Source organism: Syngnathoides biaculeatus, chromosome 3 (assembly GCF_019802595.1).
Source record: "Syngnathoides biaculeatus isolate LvHL_M chromosome 3, ASM1980259v1, whole genome shotgun sequence".
Lineage (NCBI taxonomy): Eukaryota > Metazoa > Chordata > Actinopteri > Syngnathiformes > Syngnathidae > Syngnathoides > Syngnathoides biaculeatus.
In genome coordinates, this window is record NC_084642.1 from 26,509,459 (window position 1) to 26,527,811 (window position 18,353).

Sequence of the window (18,353 nt, forward strand, 5' to 3'; positions counted from 1 at the left end):
GTTTACATCTGGCTTATAATAACTTAAAAATGCATACAACATAATTATATTTCAGCATAATGTTTCAAATCAATATGAATAAAAATGGATATAAAATGGCAACAAAATGCTTTTGTCACATTTGTCCAATTTGTATCACTCTTAAATTAGATTAACAATTTAAGTACAATATCAACTACAGTAATAATAATGAAAGAATGAAGCCAATGCAGGGCCCTAACCAGAATAAATACATTCTTATGCTTCTTCTTCTTTCAGCCTGTCCCGTTAGGGGTCGCCACAGTGTGTCATCTGAGAAACGCACGTTTGGCACATTTTTACACCAGATGCCCTCACTGACACAACCCCTCTGCATTTTAGCCAGGAATAGAAGCATACAGCACCTGGTATTCCGAGGCGGTCTCCCATCCAAGTACTGACCTAGGCCAAACCTGCTTAGCTTCCGATATCTGTCGAGGTCGGGCGTTCTCAGAGTAGCGTGGCCGTAAACAAATGCAGTCTTATGCATCAAGTATAAATTTACAATTGTGCTTCCCTATTATGGAGATGTTAGTTTTGTACAAAACATTTGCTTAAAATGAATATTAAACAAATTAGCCTTCCTTTTCACAAGGATTTTACATGGACACAAAATCAATAATCTATTTTATGGGATAGGCTCCAGCACTTCCGGACTGTATACATTAATTAAAAGTATGTATTGTTTGTATTTGTTCATAAGTTGGCATAAACCCCAATTAAGTAGATCAGCGACAATTAAGTCCATTCGAATGTTAAAATTCTAACTTATTAACCAACATCTCCAGAAGACAGATTAACAGCAAATAAAGTGAAGTCAGCGGTCTGCCACTTGAAGAATTACTACTGTAATTGGTTTTGGACTTATAGAGTGTCAACACATTTCTTAGACCGGCACATTTGATTTATGACACAGGCTCTCGAAATTAATACCACTGAAATTCCGACTAAAATATCCTTTTTTTTATTTACTCATTGGCCTGCGATTGACTGGGAACCAGTCCAGGGCGTACCCTGCATACCGCTCGATGCTGCCTGGGATTGACGCTAGCACTCCCATGACACTTTTGAGGATAAGCGGCTCAGAAAATGGATGGATGGTGTGTTACCCATGAATTTATAAATATAATATTTTACCCCAAAAAATGTTGTGAAGCCTATTTGTATTTCTTGATTAAGCTGTACACTTGTGTATGTCTATTGGAAGCCACAAAATAAAATGTTTTAGTGGATGTAGATTATGCATCATTAATGTCTGACTTCTAAGAAAACCCAGTTAGGGACTAAAATGTACATATAAAAAGATGAAGTTTGAAATGTGCCATTTCACTTCAAACTGCTCAAATCTTCAGAGCTCTGATCATGGACATGTCTGTTTTAAAGCATTTCATGATAGTGAACAGGCTCGTTTTGGTTTCATGACATGTGGTGCAATAAATTTATTTAGCACATTTGGCAAATCAGAACAACTGCAATTCTTAGGACAGCTGTGCTTAGCTCCCTCTTGTGTATCATAGGCTGGAAAATCCAACTTTAGGCTCTTTGAACACATGTTAATATTCATTCAATACCAGTAATTAATGTAAAACAGGATAAACGTGCATAAATACAAATCCAGGTTGATGATTACAAAAACCACCCATCCATCCATCCATTTTCTTTGCCGCTTATCCTCACGAGGGTCATGGGGCATGCTGGAGCCTATCTCAGCTGTCAACAGGCAGGAGGCGGGGTACACCCTGACCTGGTTGCCAGCCAATCGCAGGGCACATGGAGACTCATAGCCACACTTACAATCACACCTAGGGACAATTTAGAGTGTTCAATTAATGTTGCATAGTTTTGGAATGTGGGAGGAAGCCGGAATGCCCGGAGAAAACTCACGCAGGCACGGGAAGAACGTACAAACTCCACACAGGCGGGGCCGGGATCAAACGTCAGAACTGTGAGGCCAATGCTTTATCAGCTGATCCAACGTCCCCCCCGATTATAAATACCGGATTTCTTTCCTGGTCAGAATATTACCTGTACCATTATTTGTCAGTTTTGTAACACAGATGCACCACAAAAACTGGGATTAAACAAGACACACAAAAAAAACAAAAAACATCTATGGATATACTGCTAAATTTGAGCAAAACTATTTTATCTGCCCATAGAAAAGGAACATTCGACTTTGCACCTATCTTCAAATATAGCAAGCCGCTATACAAAAAAAACTACTACCGACATATAGAACTGTGACATTTATTTTTTATATAAAATTGAACCATTAATAAATTAAATGTGGAGATAAATTTGAAAAACATCAAGATTATTTAAGGGGAAAATGCTTGAAGAAGGTGAAATGTTTCAAAATGGTATGTTACTGATGTGAATAAATATCTTGGCAAAGAAAAATGTCACCTTGATTTAAGGTATTTAATCATGGTTTGGTTTAAGTTTTTGCAAAAACATTCAAAGTAAAAGGCCCATTCATCAGTGACTCTATAACTCAAATATTTCATAAATAAAAACACAGTAGAATGCCAACAGTGTCTGTCATGTTAGCACACGATTAATAGAATATAAAGTACTGTATATGTTTTTATTTTATAATAATTTTGAATCGTCTGTTTTCCAAACCCTAAAAAAACTATCAGGTCATCGCAACCACCCGCCACCGCTTCCATTTTCAGCATACTCTTGTGGGCTTAAAACCAACAGGCCATCTGTGGATAGATGAAAAGCAGCAATAATTCTCCACTCCAGATGTGACCCTACAGCAGGCTTGGCAGGGCAAGGGCAGTTATCCATGGGGGAGGGATCAAGGGGAAGGTTATGGGCTGAGAAGATGACTGGGCTTCTTCACAAAATAAAGAGCGGCGCATAGAATGACTAAACTGTTGGCTTGCGATGCGACGTGGTGACAGGATGAGCACTCAGAGGCTGCCCAATTCGCTTTGGAAAAACAAACTGCAGGATGAAGATGGGTCGGCACGCGCAGTTAATGCTGGTGTCGAGCTGGGACTGCCATATGTGAGAGGCAGCTGAAATGTGAAGCATTATACCGAGCAGTCACCCTCTCTCCACTCACTGCAGTGTGTGAGGGCACCTTGGCCCCCTCGGAGCCACTAAGATAAACACTGTCCATACCTCCTCGTTTATAGCCTCTCATTAGTTAGAGTGGGATGAGGGGAGCGTGTGTGGGACTGGATGTAGCCCTGGCACACCCACCAGAATGAATTAGAATGTTTAATGCAAGGTTGTTTTAAGGCGATATTTAATTTGAAGACCGACCACAACCCCTGCATTTTCACAACATAATACAATAGGTTTTTCTCATTCATGTCCATAAATACTCTTTATTATATTGCATACATTTAGTAGGCTTTTGGATAACACTGAGGACAGATGAGCTAAACTTGTATCTTCATGTACGCTACTTTACACCTTTATGAGCATGCACAAAATAATGTTGGGATAATCTAAAATGTAAAGGCGAAAAAAACATCTATTTAATGCTACATAAACTGCTCCCGAGGCAAACGTACAATTTTTTTCAAATAAAAGAACCTAATGAAGGTTGACAAATGCTCATTGTCAGAAGTCCCCCCACCCTGACTACCCTCCCACCCCACCCCCTCAAAAATGGCAGCAACTATTACTCCAGGTACTCTATGCATGTCAAAAAAAATGTGTCTGGCCACTGACAACACTGACAACAATTAGAAGTATTTGGCACTTCATTCAGTCGACCTTCAAACAGGAAGCAAAAACAATGGCCATGTCAAATATTCTGCAAAGATTATCCATCCATCCATCCATTTTCTTAAGAGTTTATCCTCACAAGGGTCAAGGGGAGAGCTGGAGCCTATCTCAGCTGTCAACACCCAGGAGGCGGAGTACACCCTGAACTGATTACAAGCCAATCGCAGGGCACGTGAAGATAGACAACAGTCACACTCACAATCACACCTAGGGGCAATTTAGAGTCTCCAATGAATGCAAGTTTTGGGGATGTGGGAGGAAAGTGGAGTGCCGGGAGAAAACACACAGGCACAAGGAGATGATGCAAACAGGCGGGGCCAGGATTTGAACCCCGGTCCTCAGAACTGTGAGGCCAATGCGCTAATCAGTTGCACTACTGTGCTGCTACGTTCATCATTTCATAGCGTAAACATCTGATTTGAATTCAGAACGTGCCCCTATTTTGAATTTTCCTTCAGAATAATAATGTACCCTTTAGTTAGGAATGTTTATCTTCCTCTGCCGTAGTAGAACAAAAAGTCCCAGAAGATAACACCATAATCTTTTGGATGGTTTGTATTTTCCATGACGGCCGGTATCTTGTCAGGTATCACTATCTAAGACGTCAAGGACTGTGCACTGAGTCAGCCTTCTTAACCAATTTGCCAGTTTGCCTCCTGTTGTCCCTCTCTGCGATGTTGCAAGGTCCCTGTACTCACCATCTTGTCCTTTCCTTGCACATGTTATAATAATAGTATCATCTGAGTACAGTTTGGGAGTTCTCTATGTTGAAATTAAAATCCAAGGTCTATATGCTGAACAGATAAACAGCCAACATAGTCTCCTCCAGAGCCCCAGTGCTACTCTCCATCATCCCAGTCAGTCAGTCACCAAGCCTGAGAAATTGGGGTTTCTGACAAAGATCCAGAAAGTGAAGAATGGATACATATCCATTGTCCTGAGGTTCTCTCCAAGTAAGAGAGGACGGATGGTCCTATAAGCACTTGAGAAGTCAAAGAATGTGATCCTCTTTTGACTCCCCAGCTCATCCAGGTGGGAATATGCCTGATGCAGCAGAAAGAGGAGAGCATTCTCCACTCAAACACCTTCATGGCACCCGGACTGGAAGGGTTCCCTAGCATTAGTCATCTGTGATCACATGAAGTCGAGAAACAACTACTGCAGAGTTTTCATGTGTGAAGTGGGGGCTACTTGTCTGTCGTCATTTAGCTCAGCCGGGTACTCAGATTTAGAGATCAGCACAACACATGATGTTTTCCACAGGACCAGGACGCTCCCTGCCTGCAGGGTCAGGTTGACGAGTCCCTGCAAAAGCTTAGCCAATTGGGTCACACAGACCTTCAGCATACTTGTACACACATTATCTGCGCCAGGAAACTTCCCTTGATGATGTTTCCTCAGCTCCACTCTCACTTCATCTAATGTAAGGGGCAAAGGCTGTCTAAGTGAAACAGATGGTGCTCCTGCAGTATTACAGCTGCTCGAGTGAGGAGGAAGTGATGTAGGGAGAGAGGCTGGTGCCAGAGAGGAGAGGAGGGGGCTGTTGAGGTAGGGCCAGCATGAGCAGGTTGAAGCCCAGATGCTGAGTTGAACCTCCTAAAGAAGCACTTGATCGCATTGGCCTTTTCAATATTCCCCATTGTTCCCTGGTCGTTATTCTGTTTGTAGCCACTAATGCTCTGCATTCACATCCAGACCACTTTGGTGTTGTTATTCTGCAGTTTCCTCTCCACTTTCCTTTTATAATGCCTCTTAGCATGCCTCAAACTCCTCTTAGAATCCTGTTGGACTTGCTTGCATATTTCCTTGTGCCACTCCCTTAAGAGTCCCTTTTTCTGATTGTGGAGCCTTTTGATTTTGTCTCAGATGTGGAGGTGATCTTGGGTCAGGGTTCCACTGTTTGGAAAGCACCTCATTGTCCTCACTAGTACGACAACATCTCTGCAAAAGGTCATTAGCAAGTAGACAGTTGACCTTGAGGTCAAATCCCATGTCTCCCTTTTCCCCCTTAGTGTCCAGCAGTTTTCCCCAGTCTGTGTACTCATAGCAGGCTTTCTAACACTTACTTGTCTCTGGTGTGCACCTACTGTAAGGCTGGGTGGATGCAGAGTACCTCAGGAGACAGGGTTTACAACTGGAATGAAGGTGAACAAAGTATGATATGACCTGCTGATAGATAGGAGGGCTGATAAAGTGGAGATATCCCTAATATTTGAATAGAACAAACCAAGTGTTTGTTTTTTCTTGTATTAATAATATTCACAATAATTTCCTTTGTGTCTCCAGGCAAGGAGTTAAGAACAGCTGCTCATTTACAATGCCGATGTGTTTGCAGCTGATTCAGTTTCTTGCCCAAGGACACTTTGGCAGCAGGCAGTCAGAGCCAGGATTCAACCTGCTTACCTGATGCTCAATCTATGAACTGAGGCACATTGTTTGTGTTATTGTTGTTAATGTGTTAATATTGTGTAAATGTATGTTTCACAAGTATTTAACATAGGGGCGCAACGATTAAACTATAAACGATAAATCTAAGTTGATAATTATATATATATATATATATATATATATATTCAGGTATTTACTAACAGCAATCCTTTTTTCTTTATTGCCAAAAAACAATTTTCTCCATTTGTTGTGGTTTAATCAAAGAAAATTGTATCTCTTCCAGTGACTCGTAAGTGACCTCATGGGTCATTGGCATAGACTAATTGCAAAGTGAATTCTTTCATATTCAAAATACAATTCTTTCGTTATCTTGAAACTGATGGCACCATTCCACTCCCCACCCCCACACTATGGACTCTGCTTTCAGAAGCAGTAGGGAGGTGGAAGAGAAGCTGGCCAAATTGTGGCAGGCGCGCATAAGCAATATACACCCCACAGATTGTCATTCAAACAAAAGCCAAACTTGCCATTGATCCAGGATGGGGGCTGGTACACTGCATGAGATTAACCTGCTTCTAAAACCAATATCAGAATGACAAGAATTATGCTGTAAAAGTGTGTACATGTTACAATACACAGTAATGATTGGTGCTTGGGTTATTCTGACTAAAATAGATGTGTTATTATTGTTTTTAAGTGCTGAAAAAATAAAATTCCCCTTTGAGTATTATTCTCTTTTCTAAGTTTATATGAATTTGGTGTTCTATTATGAATTATAATAAATTATAAATGATATGATTTTTTTTGCAACGGCACAGTGGATCAGCTGGAAAGCGTTGACCTCACAGTTCTAATGTCCAGGGTTCAATCTCGGACTCACCTGTGTAGGGTTTTGGATGTTCTCCCTGTGCCTGTGTGGGTTTTCTCCTGGCACTCCGCCACACCAAATGCTGTTGAAGTTTCTAGAACGGTGGTTTTCGAACTTGTGGCATGGACATCAGTGTGTGTGTCTGTGGGCGGGGGGGATTTCAGGATGGGGTGGGGTTGGTGAATCGTTTTCCCCCTGCTTTCACATTTTCAGAGCCATCCCCCCTCCCCGTTTATAATTTTTTCAACCGTCAACTGCCCCAGTTTTCACGTTGCAGTGCGACCCTAATTTCCAATGATCAGTGCCACCTATGCCACCTACCGAAAAACTCACCCTGACCCACCCACGGGGTGGTGTTGAAAATTTCCTCTTCAACGAGGAGGGTTTGCCCAAAAAATTTGGGAAACACTGGTCTGAAAGTTCTTTTAATTTCACAAGGCCAAGCCTATTTAGCTTCTCGGCTTCTTCATAATGATTCTCCAGTCATTATGATTGACTGCAGCTGGTAGCTGTGTGTGTATTGCCAAGAATAAAAAGGATTTCTTTGACAACACTCGGTGGACTGATCAATACTCGGAAAAATTATAATAATACTTCATAAATTGTTCATAAAAGTTGTCTGAGCATCATCATTTCCCAGAAATTAGACACACAGAGTCTGCATAAACAAATAAAATGTAGTGTTGTTGTTTAAGACCCTTTAATTCTATTTAACAGAATTTTATAATTTACAGCTTGTATTAAACAGACAAAACTAGTCATTTTGCGCTCAAATGCTAATGGCCCCGTCACACCATGACGTTCTGGTCAACGTTCTATAGCGTTTGAGGAAACGTTGGTAGTCGCTCATGGTCGCCGGGATAGTGCCAGAAGAGCATTGTTTGAACGCTAGTGAACATCAATGATCGCTGGGAATCGGCGGAGAACGCCGGTTCAGAAAAAAGTTTTGAACATGCACCAAAGTTCTCACCGAGACCAGCGTTCATCAACGTTTAATTTTAAACGCTGCAGAACGTTCAATAACATTCGTGGAACGTTTTACTAAGGTTCGCCGAGCGTTGCACGCGTTTGGCTATCGTTAGTCATTCGTAACTCGAGCTTTACTTGGTTGTTACTTAATCGTTTGCTTGTACTTGGTTGTTACTTAATCGTTTGCTTGTACTTGGTTGTTACTTAATCGTTTGCTTTGCAGTGAACGATTCACTGGCAACCTGTCAACGACCACTGAACAATCTCCTAGCGCACACAGTGTGTAACTAAAGTCAAACGAACGCCCTTTGGCATCCATTGAGCGTCATTCGAGCGTTTCCCGAACGTCCATGCATATGGCTATATAAACCGATGCTTTGCATTCTTACTTGCAGCGCTAGTTGCTGAATCCCACACCCCACCTTTTTTTCGTCTAGGCAGCATGATCCTGACTGTTTAAACTCACGAGAACAACTGAAGTGAGTATGAAATTTCCAACGTTTTCGTTTCCGTTCCACTCTAAAAATTACACGCCAGCAAAACGCTATTCTGTCGTTATTCACCCGTTTAGTCAAACGCTCAACACGCTCGTCTAACTTTGACAAATCGCTCATTGTGCGCCAGTGACATGTTAGTACCTGCTAATGGTTTTTAGGGGTATCTTATTTGGTCGCTGTTACACGCTTCTCGTGCGTTAGACACACGTTAGTCATGCGTTAGACACACGTTAATCACACGTCAGATGTGTCATCCTCATTTGAGTACGCTGAAAAATAAAACAATTGAAATGTTCAGAGAACATTGACCAGAACGTCATGGTGTGATGGGGCCATAAGGTTAAGCCACAGAAATGTCCCTAAATTGTCCTTTTTCAAAGTTCACATTTGAGTTTGTTAGAGTAAGTTGGCATTCTGATTGAGAAATCTCTCTCACTCACTCCTACTATTCATCAGTGTGAAAATGAAACTAGGTTTTTATTTCAAGATTAAACCCTCTCTTTTTTTAATCCACAAAGGGTCTGGTTTCTTTTATGTGGGTCTTGAATTATGGCAATGTTTTATACATGCCGGCCTCATCTCAGAGTTTACATGCTCTGGATAGCGTATAGCAGGAAGCACTGAAGGTCACCCATCCATCCATTTTCCAAGCTGCTTATCCTCACAAGGGTCACAGGAGACCTGTAGCCTATCCCAGTTATCTTCGGGCTTAGTTACATCTTAATATGGCTAATATTGTTATAAAAATAACTACAACATATGTATTCATTAAAACTCAATATATTAAAATACATAACACAATATGTATATATCTTTCCATTCCAATTAATGCATGTTTTTGGAATGTGGGAGGACACTGGAGTGCCCGGAGAAGTGCCATGCAGGCATGGGGATAACATGCAAACGTCACACAGGCAGGGCCGGGATTTCAACCCTAGTCCTCAAAACTGTAAGGCTGAAGCTCTCACCAGTCGCTCCCCCGTTTCACCTGCTGCTTCTATAATATGCTGACTGTACGTCTTCAACCACATCTTGCTTGATCCAAAACACACCCTGTTTCTTTTTACTTGACAATAAGTTTTGCCACAGTCTCATGTTTGATACTTGTCAGTAGTTTTCTGTTAAATACGCTTTCAACCATACAACTGCTTGCTGAACAGGCGATCAGGATGCTTTCAATTTGTTGCTCTGTATTCAAGTGCAATTTGTGGCTCATCTGAAATATAAAGAAATTCATGTTAGAGCAATACATGTATGGAATGTATTTTGTCTCCTATTTATGGAGACTTTATGGGACACCATATATTTAGTCATAATAGGAGGCTTTGACATTCATCTTGACAATAAAGTGGAAAAAAAACTAAAGAACTCTCTCCTACAGCCTCCTAGACACATTTGACCTCTCTCAACTTAAGAGTCCACCCCACACTCAAGGTTGCATCTTGGACTTGGTCATCTTAAAGTGCTACTGTCATGAAATGGATGATTTTTAGTATGTTATTAATGAAAAAACGTCAGCCAATATGTGCTCATGTGTTTCTTCACCACAAAACCTGATTTTGACGTATACAATTTTTTTGTAACTCCCGTCATAAAAATCCTCTCGAGGGATTTGTTTTCGAGAAGAAGCAGGAAGTGACGTAAAGAACAACGGCGCCCCCAAGTGGACTTGTTTGTTTCCCTTAGTTTTACATCCGGGAAGGTAGCTCGTTGTTCCTTCGTGTTAGCCAAAATGCCCTCTCATTGCATTGCTGGTTATTGCTTGAACACTCCGGAGGATGGATTTACCCTTCATAAGTTTGAAAGAGACCCGGTTCATTGTGAAAAATTGTTTGCACGGGTACAGAAGACGAGAGCTTTGTGGGTTCCGAATGACAGGTACATGTGTATACAGCTACTAAAAAAAATAATAGTTTGGGCCGGACCACGTAAACGGTCTCTCATAACATGACAAAAGATCCGTGAACGAAACATGTCGATGTGTGCATCGGACGGTGTCGGGCTGCTGCGCGGACGGCAGCGAATCTGAATAACCCAGTCAAGAAGGCCTCACTCTGTCGCGTGCGCGGAGTAATGCGCCCCGGCTCGATGAAGTTCATCGAGTACTGCGGCGGTTATGAACATCCTCCTAAAAGCAGCACAGCTCGGCTCCATTATATACTACCATGGCGCCGAAAATCAGCCACACCGGCTGAGGCGCCGCGTTTGACGGTCATGGCTTCCGCGAAGGCTGCGTGTTGAACTTTGCGGACGGGGGCGGCTCTGAAGAACCCAGCCGAGAATGCCACACTCAGCCGCGTGCGCACAGTAAAGCGCCCCGGCTCGACTGTGTTGCTCATCGCATACTGTGGCATCTATGAACACCCCCCGAAAGCAGGACGGCTCGCTCCATTATATGCCACCACGGTGCCGAAAATCAGCCACACCGCCGAGGCGCCGTGTCCGGCGGTCAAGGCTTCTGCGAAGGCTGGGCGTCGGGCTTTACGGACGGGGGCGGCTCTGAAGACCCAAGCCGAGAAAGCCTCACTCAGCCACGTCTGCGCTGTAAAGCGCCCTGACTCGATTGTGTTGTTCATCGCTACTGCGGCATCTATGAACAACCCCCTGAAGCAGCACCGCTCATCTCCGCCGCAAAAGTGGATCGGACGGGGATGGGGTTTGGCCTTGATCGCATAACATCTGAATATGGCTCGAAACAATTGTGTAATATTGCCTCGAAGGCTCGACACAATAGTGTAATATTGTCCCGGTAACTTCATTCGGTTGTGTGGTGTTCTCTGTTTCGAAAAGAGCTTCCGTGTGAGAAGGGGCACGTTTGTCTCCCATAGTTAGGGTGCACCACGTGTTTTCATTGGCGAATGTCTGGGTGATGTCACGGACGAAGAAAGCAGCCAATATGGCGACCACTTGGATATCGTAGAATGACACTTCTGCAACTTTGCGCATGGATGATGCGCTCTCCGCTCACATTTATTTTTTCATATAGACATTGAAGTGAATAATGTTATATGTATTTTTCATGACAATATCAATTTTACAATGTTTATAGGGATGACACTTGGGCTTTAAAGGATGTTGAAATTGTATTTCTTGCTTCTGTGACCATGTTTGTGTATTCTTTGAATTAAAGATTACTCCAAATCCAAACTCCAAATTGCAATCGACCAGTCGATCTTTGAGGCAATTATGGTTTATCATCGTGTGCCAAAAAAAAAAAAAACAAGATGTCAGCCTATCATCCATCTTGTCACTTGATTCAGGTGCAGCGAATACGTCAATTGCATAGGTAGATTGATTGAGATTTGGTTTGACCAATCCTGGGCTCTTCTGACATCATCACTGAACATGTGCACATAAAGGTGGGTTCTCGCAAGATGGCTTCCTAGTTACCTTCTGCCAATTGCTTTCTCCACGGCAGTCACTACGATTTACCCCTCTCGTCGGTAGTTCATGAGAGGCTGGCTGGCTGCTTGAAAATTAGTTTTTGTGGCAAAAATATGTGGGCACCCGTGCCATCAATATCAAGTTTTTGAACATAAAAAGTACGTTTATTGAGACCATAGCTGTGCCACAAACTGTGAATGCTGAGACAGTTGATGAACTTTTGCATAATTTCACCTAAGAAATCTCAACTGTCATGAATGCTCCTACTAAAACTAAAACAATCTTGAGGTGAAGAGGCACACTGTAGTGTAACACGATGATTGTAAAGACTTCTAAATCAAAGTGTAGGAAAGCAGACCTTAAGTAGAGAAAAACTAAACTCCAAAAGAACTCCACAGACAAAGTCTGTAACTAACTGACATCTAACTGACAAAATGTAACTAACAAAATCAGAAACTAACTGACTTTATCTCCAGGGGGTTAAGTGACAACTGGAAACTATTTTTGGACACTATTTTCTGTCCATTCAATCAGGGTCTATTAACGTGAGGCCCCACTGCACTTGATTAAAGGAATCTATCCCTCCAATGAATGTTGGGGAAGCCAGCACAAAAGGCATATAAACGCATCCTGAGTGCATGGCCTGGTTCAAGGTCAAAAGGAACCAGTGCCCATCTTATCGCAGCTGACTCTGGGCAAGGGATGGACTTGACCCTGGACAGATTCCCAGTCACCCACAGGACAAATAGAGAGACAGATGACTTATATTCACATTTACAGTCTCTGAGTGGGAACAAAAAAGGTCAGCTGAGTGAACCACAATAAGTCGTACAATGTGTTTTAGTTTTTATCTGCACCGTTGTGTTATTAAACATATTGCCAAAAACTAAATTGTTGCTTTACTTTGAATGATTGGCAGTGTGTCACCCCTTGTCATTTTGTATACAGCTGTTCATTGGACTAGTGCCAAAAGCAAGTGCTTTTTTATTGTGGAAAACATATCACAGAGCAAGGGTTCACCTTGGAACTGCAACACTGAAAACAAATGTGTTATCCTCCTCTCGGCTCATTAATTAAGGTGCTGTACATCTACCCAATCTGTGTGCATGAGCAGACAGCTGCTCTCTGCTGGCTACTCATCTTTTATTTGAAATAAATCAGGTGAGTGCATAGTTCATGAGCCATCTCTGACTGCCATGCAAGTTCCCACAAGGAAAATGATTATTGTTATGATTATTTTGTTACTGTCCCTGCTGTGTTCCAGCATATATTTTCTTAACTTCTTTACTAAAAGGTGCAGGACCCAAGTGCAGGTAAGCAAGGCAGGAACGCAGCAGTCTCAAAAATGTATGTAATTTAAAAAACAAAAAAGGCAAACAAGGATCATGCAAGCAAACACTAAGGACCCTCGATTAATAGATTGTGCAACATGTGCTAGAGTGCAAATAGTGCGCATCTTGATATTCATCCAAAAGCAAGGCTCGCCGCTCGTGTTCTCCTATTTGGCAGAGTGGTCTGCAACAACCTGGGTGGTGTTGGCACAGCGGGGGTGGGGGGAAGTGTCTGTCCTTTTGCTTCTGCCCGGAGCATGTGACATTTTGATGATGGAGAGCTCTATTTGCAGTGATGCATTTTCATTTTCATGCAAGTGCAAGACTCCCTGTGCATTGTCGGACCCACCTTTGCTGAGCTGGGCGGTGTCAGTGCAGCAAGGGTGTGCCCTTGGAGATGCACTTTATGGAATGACATTTTGGTGTCAGAAAGTCTCTCTAAAATCAAGACTTGTTAATACCACGCCAAAGTTGTGGCGCCGAGATCTATAGGGATATTTGTACAGTGGTACATCTTCTTACAAAATTAATCCATTCCTGAAGTAATTTTGAAACCGGAATTTTTCTGAAGGAGAAGCATATTTTACATGTGAATAGCCTAATCTGTTCCAAGCCCTCCATGGTGAAAAAGATGAATAAATTTGCAAAGAAGTTGTACTTAGTCGTTTACGAGTGTGTGCTAGCGTTTCTCACTGGATTATTTATGGAGATACAGGAAGTTCATCATGGTTAAAGATTGATGTCCCTCCCAGCCAATGGAGGGATGTGATGGCAGGAAGATGCTATGGCGATAGCCAATACGAGACCAGCTCTATCGCACCACACAAACCAAGATACAGGAAGTGCATCATGGCTAACCATTGACCTTCCTCTTAGCCAATGTGATTTCAGGAAAATGCTATGCCAAATGATCCATTTCTCAACTCTGACAATTTTACTCAAAATGTTATTCTTCACGGTTATCAGTATAAATGATGCACCAATGTAAACTTATTCACAAGGTTTAACTACCATATAACTGGTAATCTATTATCCTTAACTACCTAAAAAATGGATGTCTTATAACATTACATGACAAAGTATTGATTCCACGATAACAAAATACATTTAACATCTTATGTCAATCTAATTGTACTTTTACATATGATAATGAATGCTATGATAATATAACACCAATTGAATTTTATTTAGATTATAAATGAATGAATTTTGTTATAGAACCACTTTGATGAAAACAACTATAAACAATATACATTGGTAGGGGGTCCCTTTTCCAGCTTTACATCAGTTTTGGGGTCCTTGGCCTGAAAATAGTTGAAGGCTCATGATTTAAACCATGAAAAAAAGTATATTAGTTAACGGCATCTGATTGGAGAAGCAGCAAGTTAACAGCCATTAGTTATGGAGGCAAAAAAAATGTTTTCATGCAGCTGCAATATTTTGTCACAATTAAATGCTACTGGATGCCTTATTAGTATTTTCAGTATATTGATTATCTGGCAAAACCTACAGAAGAAACCTTTACCGAGAAATGTCTAATGCGTGGCTAACTTTCCCATGCCATACTTTGCTTGAGTAAGTGCACACTCAGCTCATTGATCTATTTTACACAATTGAGTTCCAGTAGCTTTGAGCATATTATCAGCACATACAAAAGTTAGTGTCCATAAGTTGACATCAGCTATTTCCTTTATGGGCCTTATAGTGAGAAAGCATCCTGCAAAATCCAAGTGCTATGTGTAAATAATGTCATCTTTTTTGCTTTAAAACATAAAAAAAATGGAAACTTCCTTTTAAAGTTTTAAAAGTACATTTCAGCTCACTAGTTAAATGCAAAATACTAAATTAAATCAAACCTCCTTCCCAGTGTCATTCACTTTTTCGTTTGCAGATTAACCCCGCAAGCAAGATTATGTCACTTTCTTTCCAGTCAGTTAACAGCATTGACAGGAGATCAATAAAACATGCTGCTCTTCTCTTACTGCGTTTGCAGATCTTGTCAGAATTGAGTGATGAATTGCTGGAGAACAAGCTGAACAGGGGAGGAAAATAAGATGGACATAGAACATGGAGGTCAGCCGGGTTAATGATGTTGACAGTGATTATTTCCAGTGGAGAATGATCTGAGATTAATCATTTAGGAGCTAGGAATGAATGACACGAGGTGAGAAATGCCCATCATCAAACTGGTGAAAACATCCAGGAGGTCCCTGCAGGACATTAAGTCAGGCTGAACCCATAGATGGAGAGATGGAAAAGTAGCTGGAAGTCTCAAAACGAAGACATATTTCAGTAAATAAAATTAGGGAACGTTTCTGCATCACAGCACGCACATTGTACACTAAACCAAAGAATCGGTCAATCTTAATCACGATTGTGAACTCTTAAACCTTGAATATCACAAGGATATATGCAAGCAATGATTATGTTGGGCATTTTATCAGTTGCATAAACATTGTAGCGGCACAGTGGATGACTGGTTAGCACATCTACATCATAGTTCTGAGGACCTGAGTTCAAATCTGCCCCCGCCTGTGTGGAGTCTGCATGTTCTCCCTGAGGTTGTGTGTGTTTTCTCTGGGTACTCTGGCTTCTTCCCACATCCCAAAAATATGTAGGGTAGGTTAATTGAAGACTCAAAATTTCTCATAGGTGTGAATATGAGTCAGAATTGTTGATTGCTATTATGTAACCTGTGATTGGCTGGTGACAAGTTCAGGGTGTACCCCTCGTCTCGCCCACAGTCGGCTGGGATAGGCTCCAGCGCACCCATGACCACAGTGAATGAATGAATGTTAGAGATGAACTCGGGATATTTGTTGTTAAAATCGCAAGATTTTTTTGAAGACGACAATTAGCAGTGGGAAATGCAGAGTAACTGAAACTGCAATATTATGTTGTAATATTTCGCAGCGGCACAGCAGAGACTGGGTAGAGCATCTGCCTCAGAGTTCTGAGGACCGGGGTTCAAATCCCAGCCCAGCCTGTGTGGAGTTTACATTTTCTCCTAATGCTCGGCTTTTCTCCAGGCACGCCATTTTCCTTCCACATCACAAAAACAACCGTTGTAGGTTAAATGAAGAACTTGAGTGTGATGAAGCAAATTGCCCATAGCTGTGGATGTGATGGTGAGATGAAGCCTCATGAAGCTTCCAACCATTTCAGCCAATTGGTTCAGGAAAGGGTTACTATAATACTATATATACTATAATATCTAGTATATATTGCACAAAATTTTTCCCAAAATACTTTCAAAAAGTCAATAGAGTAGATTATATTGAGGTAAAGTTTAAAAACATTTAAAAATCAAATTGTATAGAAGTATACAGGTATATAGAGTAGTAGAAAAAAAAAAGGTATAGATTTCATATTTCGAGAGGCCCCGTAGCTCAGTGGTTAGAGCACTGGTTTGGTAAACCAGGGATTGTGGGTTCATATCTCACTGGGGCCTCCACTCCCTGAGAAGGGTTGTGTCAGGAAGGGCATCTGGTGTAAAAATTGTGCCAAACATATGTTTCTTCATCTGAGATGAAATGCTGTGGCAACCCCGAAAGGGACAAGCCGAAAGAAACTTTTAGGCTCAGTGGTTAGAGCACTTGTTTGGTAAACCAGGGGTTGTGGGTTCATATCCCACTGGGCCCTCCACTCGCTGAGAAGGGTTGCATCAGGAAGGGCATCTGCGTAAAAATTGTGCCAAACATATATATGCTTTCATCTGAGATGACACGCTGTGGCAAGCCGAAAGAAACACACATTTCACATTACAATATGATATTACAATATGCATTACGGCAATGTGTGCCACCAATCTGGGCTCCCTGACCAGCTTTTGGGAGTTTGGCATTTTACGATCGTTAGCGTACCATATTTGTACCATACCAAACATCAGAAATGGGTGCCCATGAGTTTGATTTAACTTAAACTAAGACAAAAAATTTCAACTACAAGCTAGTTATGCAGCCGCTTTTAAAAGGAAGCATCGCAGCAGTTCAAAGCGATGAGAGCTCAAAATCCATGGAAATGAGCGGAATGGACACTTAAAAAAAAAACACGAGGGTGCACACGAGTAAAACCATCACTTTTTTTTAATGTGCTCATTACGCTCATTTCTACGTAGTTTGAGCGCTCGGTGTTTTGATAGCTACCTGACACTATAGAAGAGCTGGTACAAATTGTAGCCAAATGGAGGGCAAGAGGCTGCACTGTTAGCACTGTGGAAGGTCCCCTCAAAGCGCTGACAATAATGAGGAAGAAAGGGAACCAAAACTCTTCAGATTCAAAAAATTTTTTCTCACGAATTACATTAAGATGAGATCTCTGTTCATGATGGAATGCAGGAGGAACGAGACCAAGCCATCAATGATGAGTTCCACAATGATGAAGAAAAGGTAGCTACTATGAATGTTTTTCAGATTGTAGATGAGTCAGATGCTTCTTTTGAAGACGTGGCCAAGCATGTGTAATGTAGTGGATAAACTGCACTATGCACAAACGTTTTATGCACAAATATTTAATGCAAAAAATGGTTCAGCACAAAGTTCAAGTTAAAAAGTGTTAATTTAAAAGTGTTTATTTATTCAAGACAGTAATACGTGTTTTCAACAGTATGAATAAAATGCTATGACATCATTGAGCATTTTATTTTAGTCGGTTGAGGGATTCTGTTCTAACAATTACAGGGACCAAGACAGGTCATGAGATAAGTTTTACCGTTACATCAGTACATGCACAAAGATTATTTTTTTCTGACTGTTGTAAAGACATTTTTTGGAAAAACAATACAAGTTCAAATAATAAAAGTACAAACCTAACAAAGTAAAAATACAGATAATTCCCAATGTTTTAAGCATATGGATAGCAGCAAATATGTGGTGCATATTATACACTATTAGAAGGGTTTTTTCTGTTTTTTTTTTTTAGGTCAGCTTTGGAAGTGCGCATTATACAGGAGAAATTTGGGAAATTTCTTGAAGGGTCATCTGAAAACAATACCCCCTGGCGGCCATGTCTGGTGTATGCAGGTGTATCTCAATGTGTAAATTAAGAGATCTGTTTTGGCTCTTACGATGTATGAATGAATAATCCACAAAATGTATGATAAAATCTTCTTCTTTTCCTTTTGGCTTGTCCCGTTAGGGGGCGCCAACA

General features: G+C 41.3%; 1 pseudogene; it reads right to left on the reverse strand.

Annotated features, from left to right (window-relative positions):
• Window positions 1–371: 371 nt before the first annotated feature.
• LOC133498738 (5S ribosomal RNA) lies at window positions 372–490 on the reverse strand (annotated as a pseudogene).
• Between the last annotated feature and the right edge of the window lie 17,863 nt (window positions 491–18,353).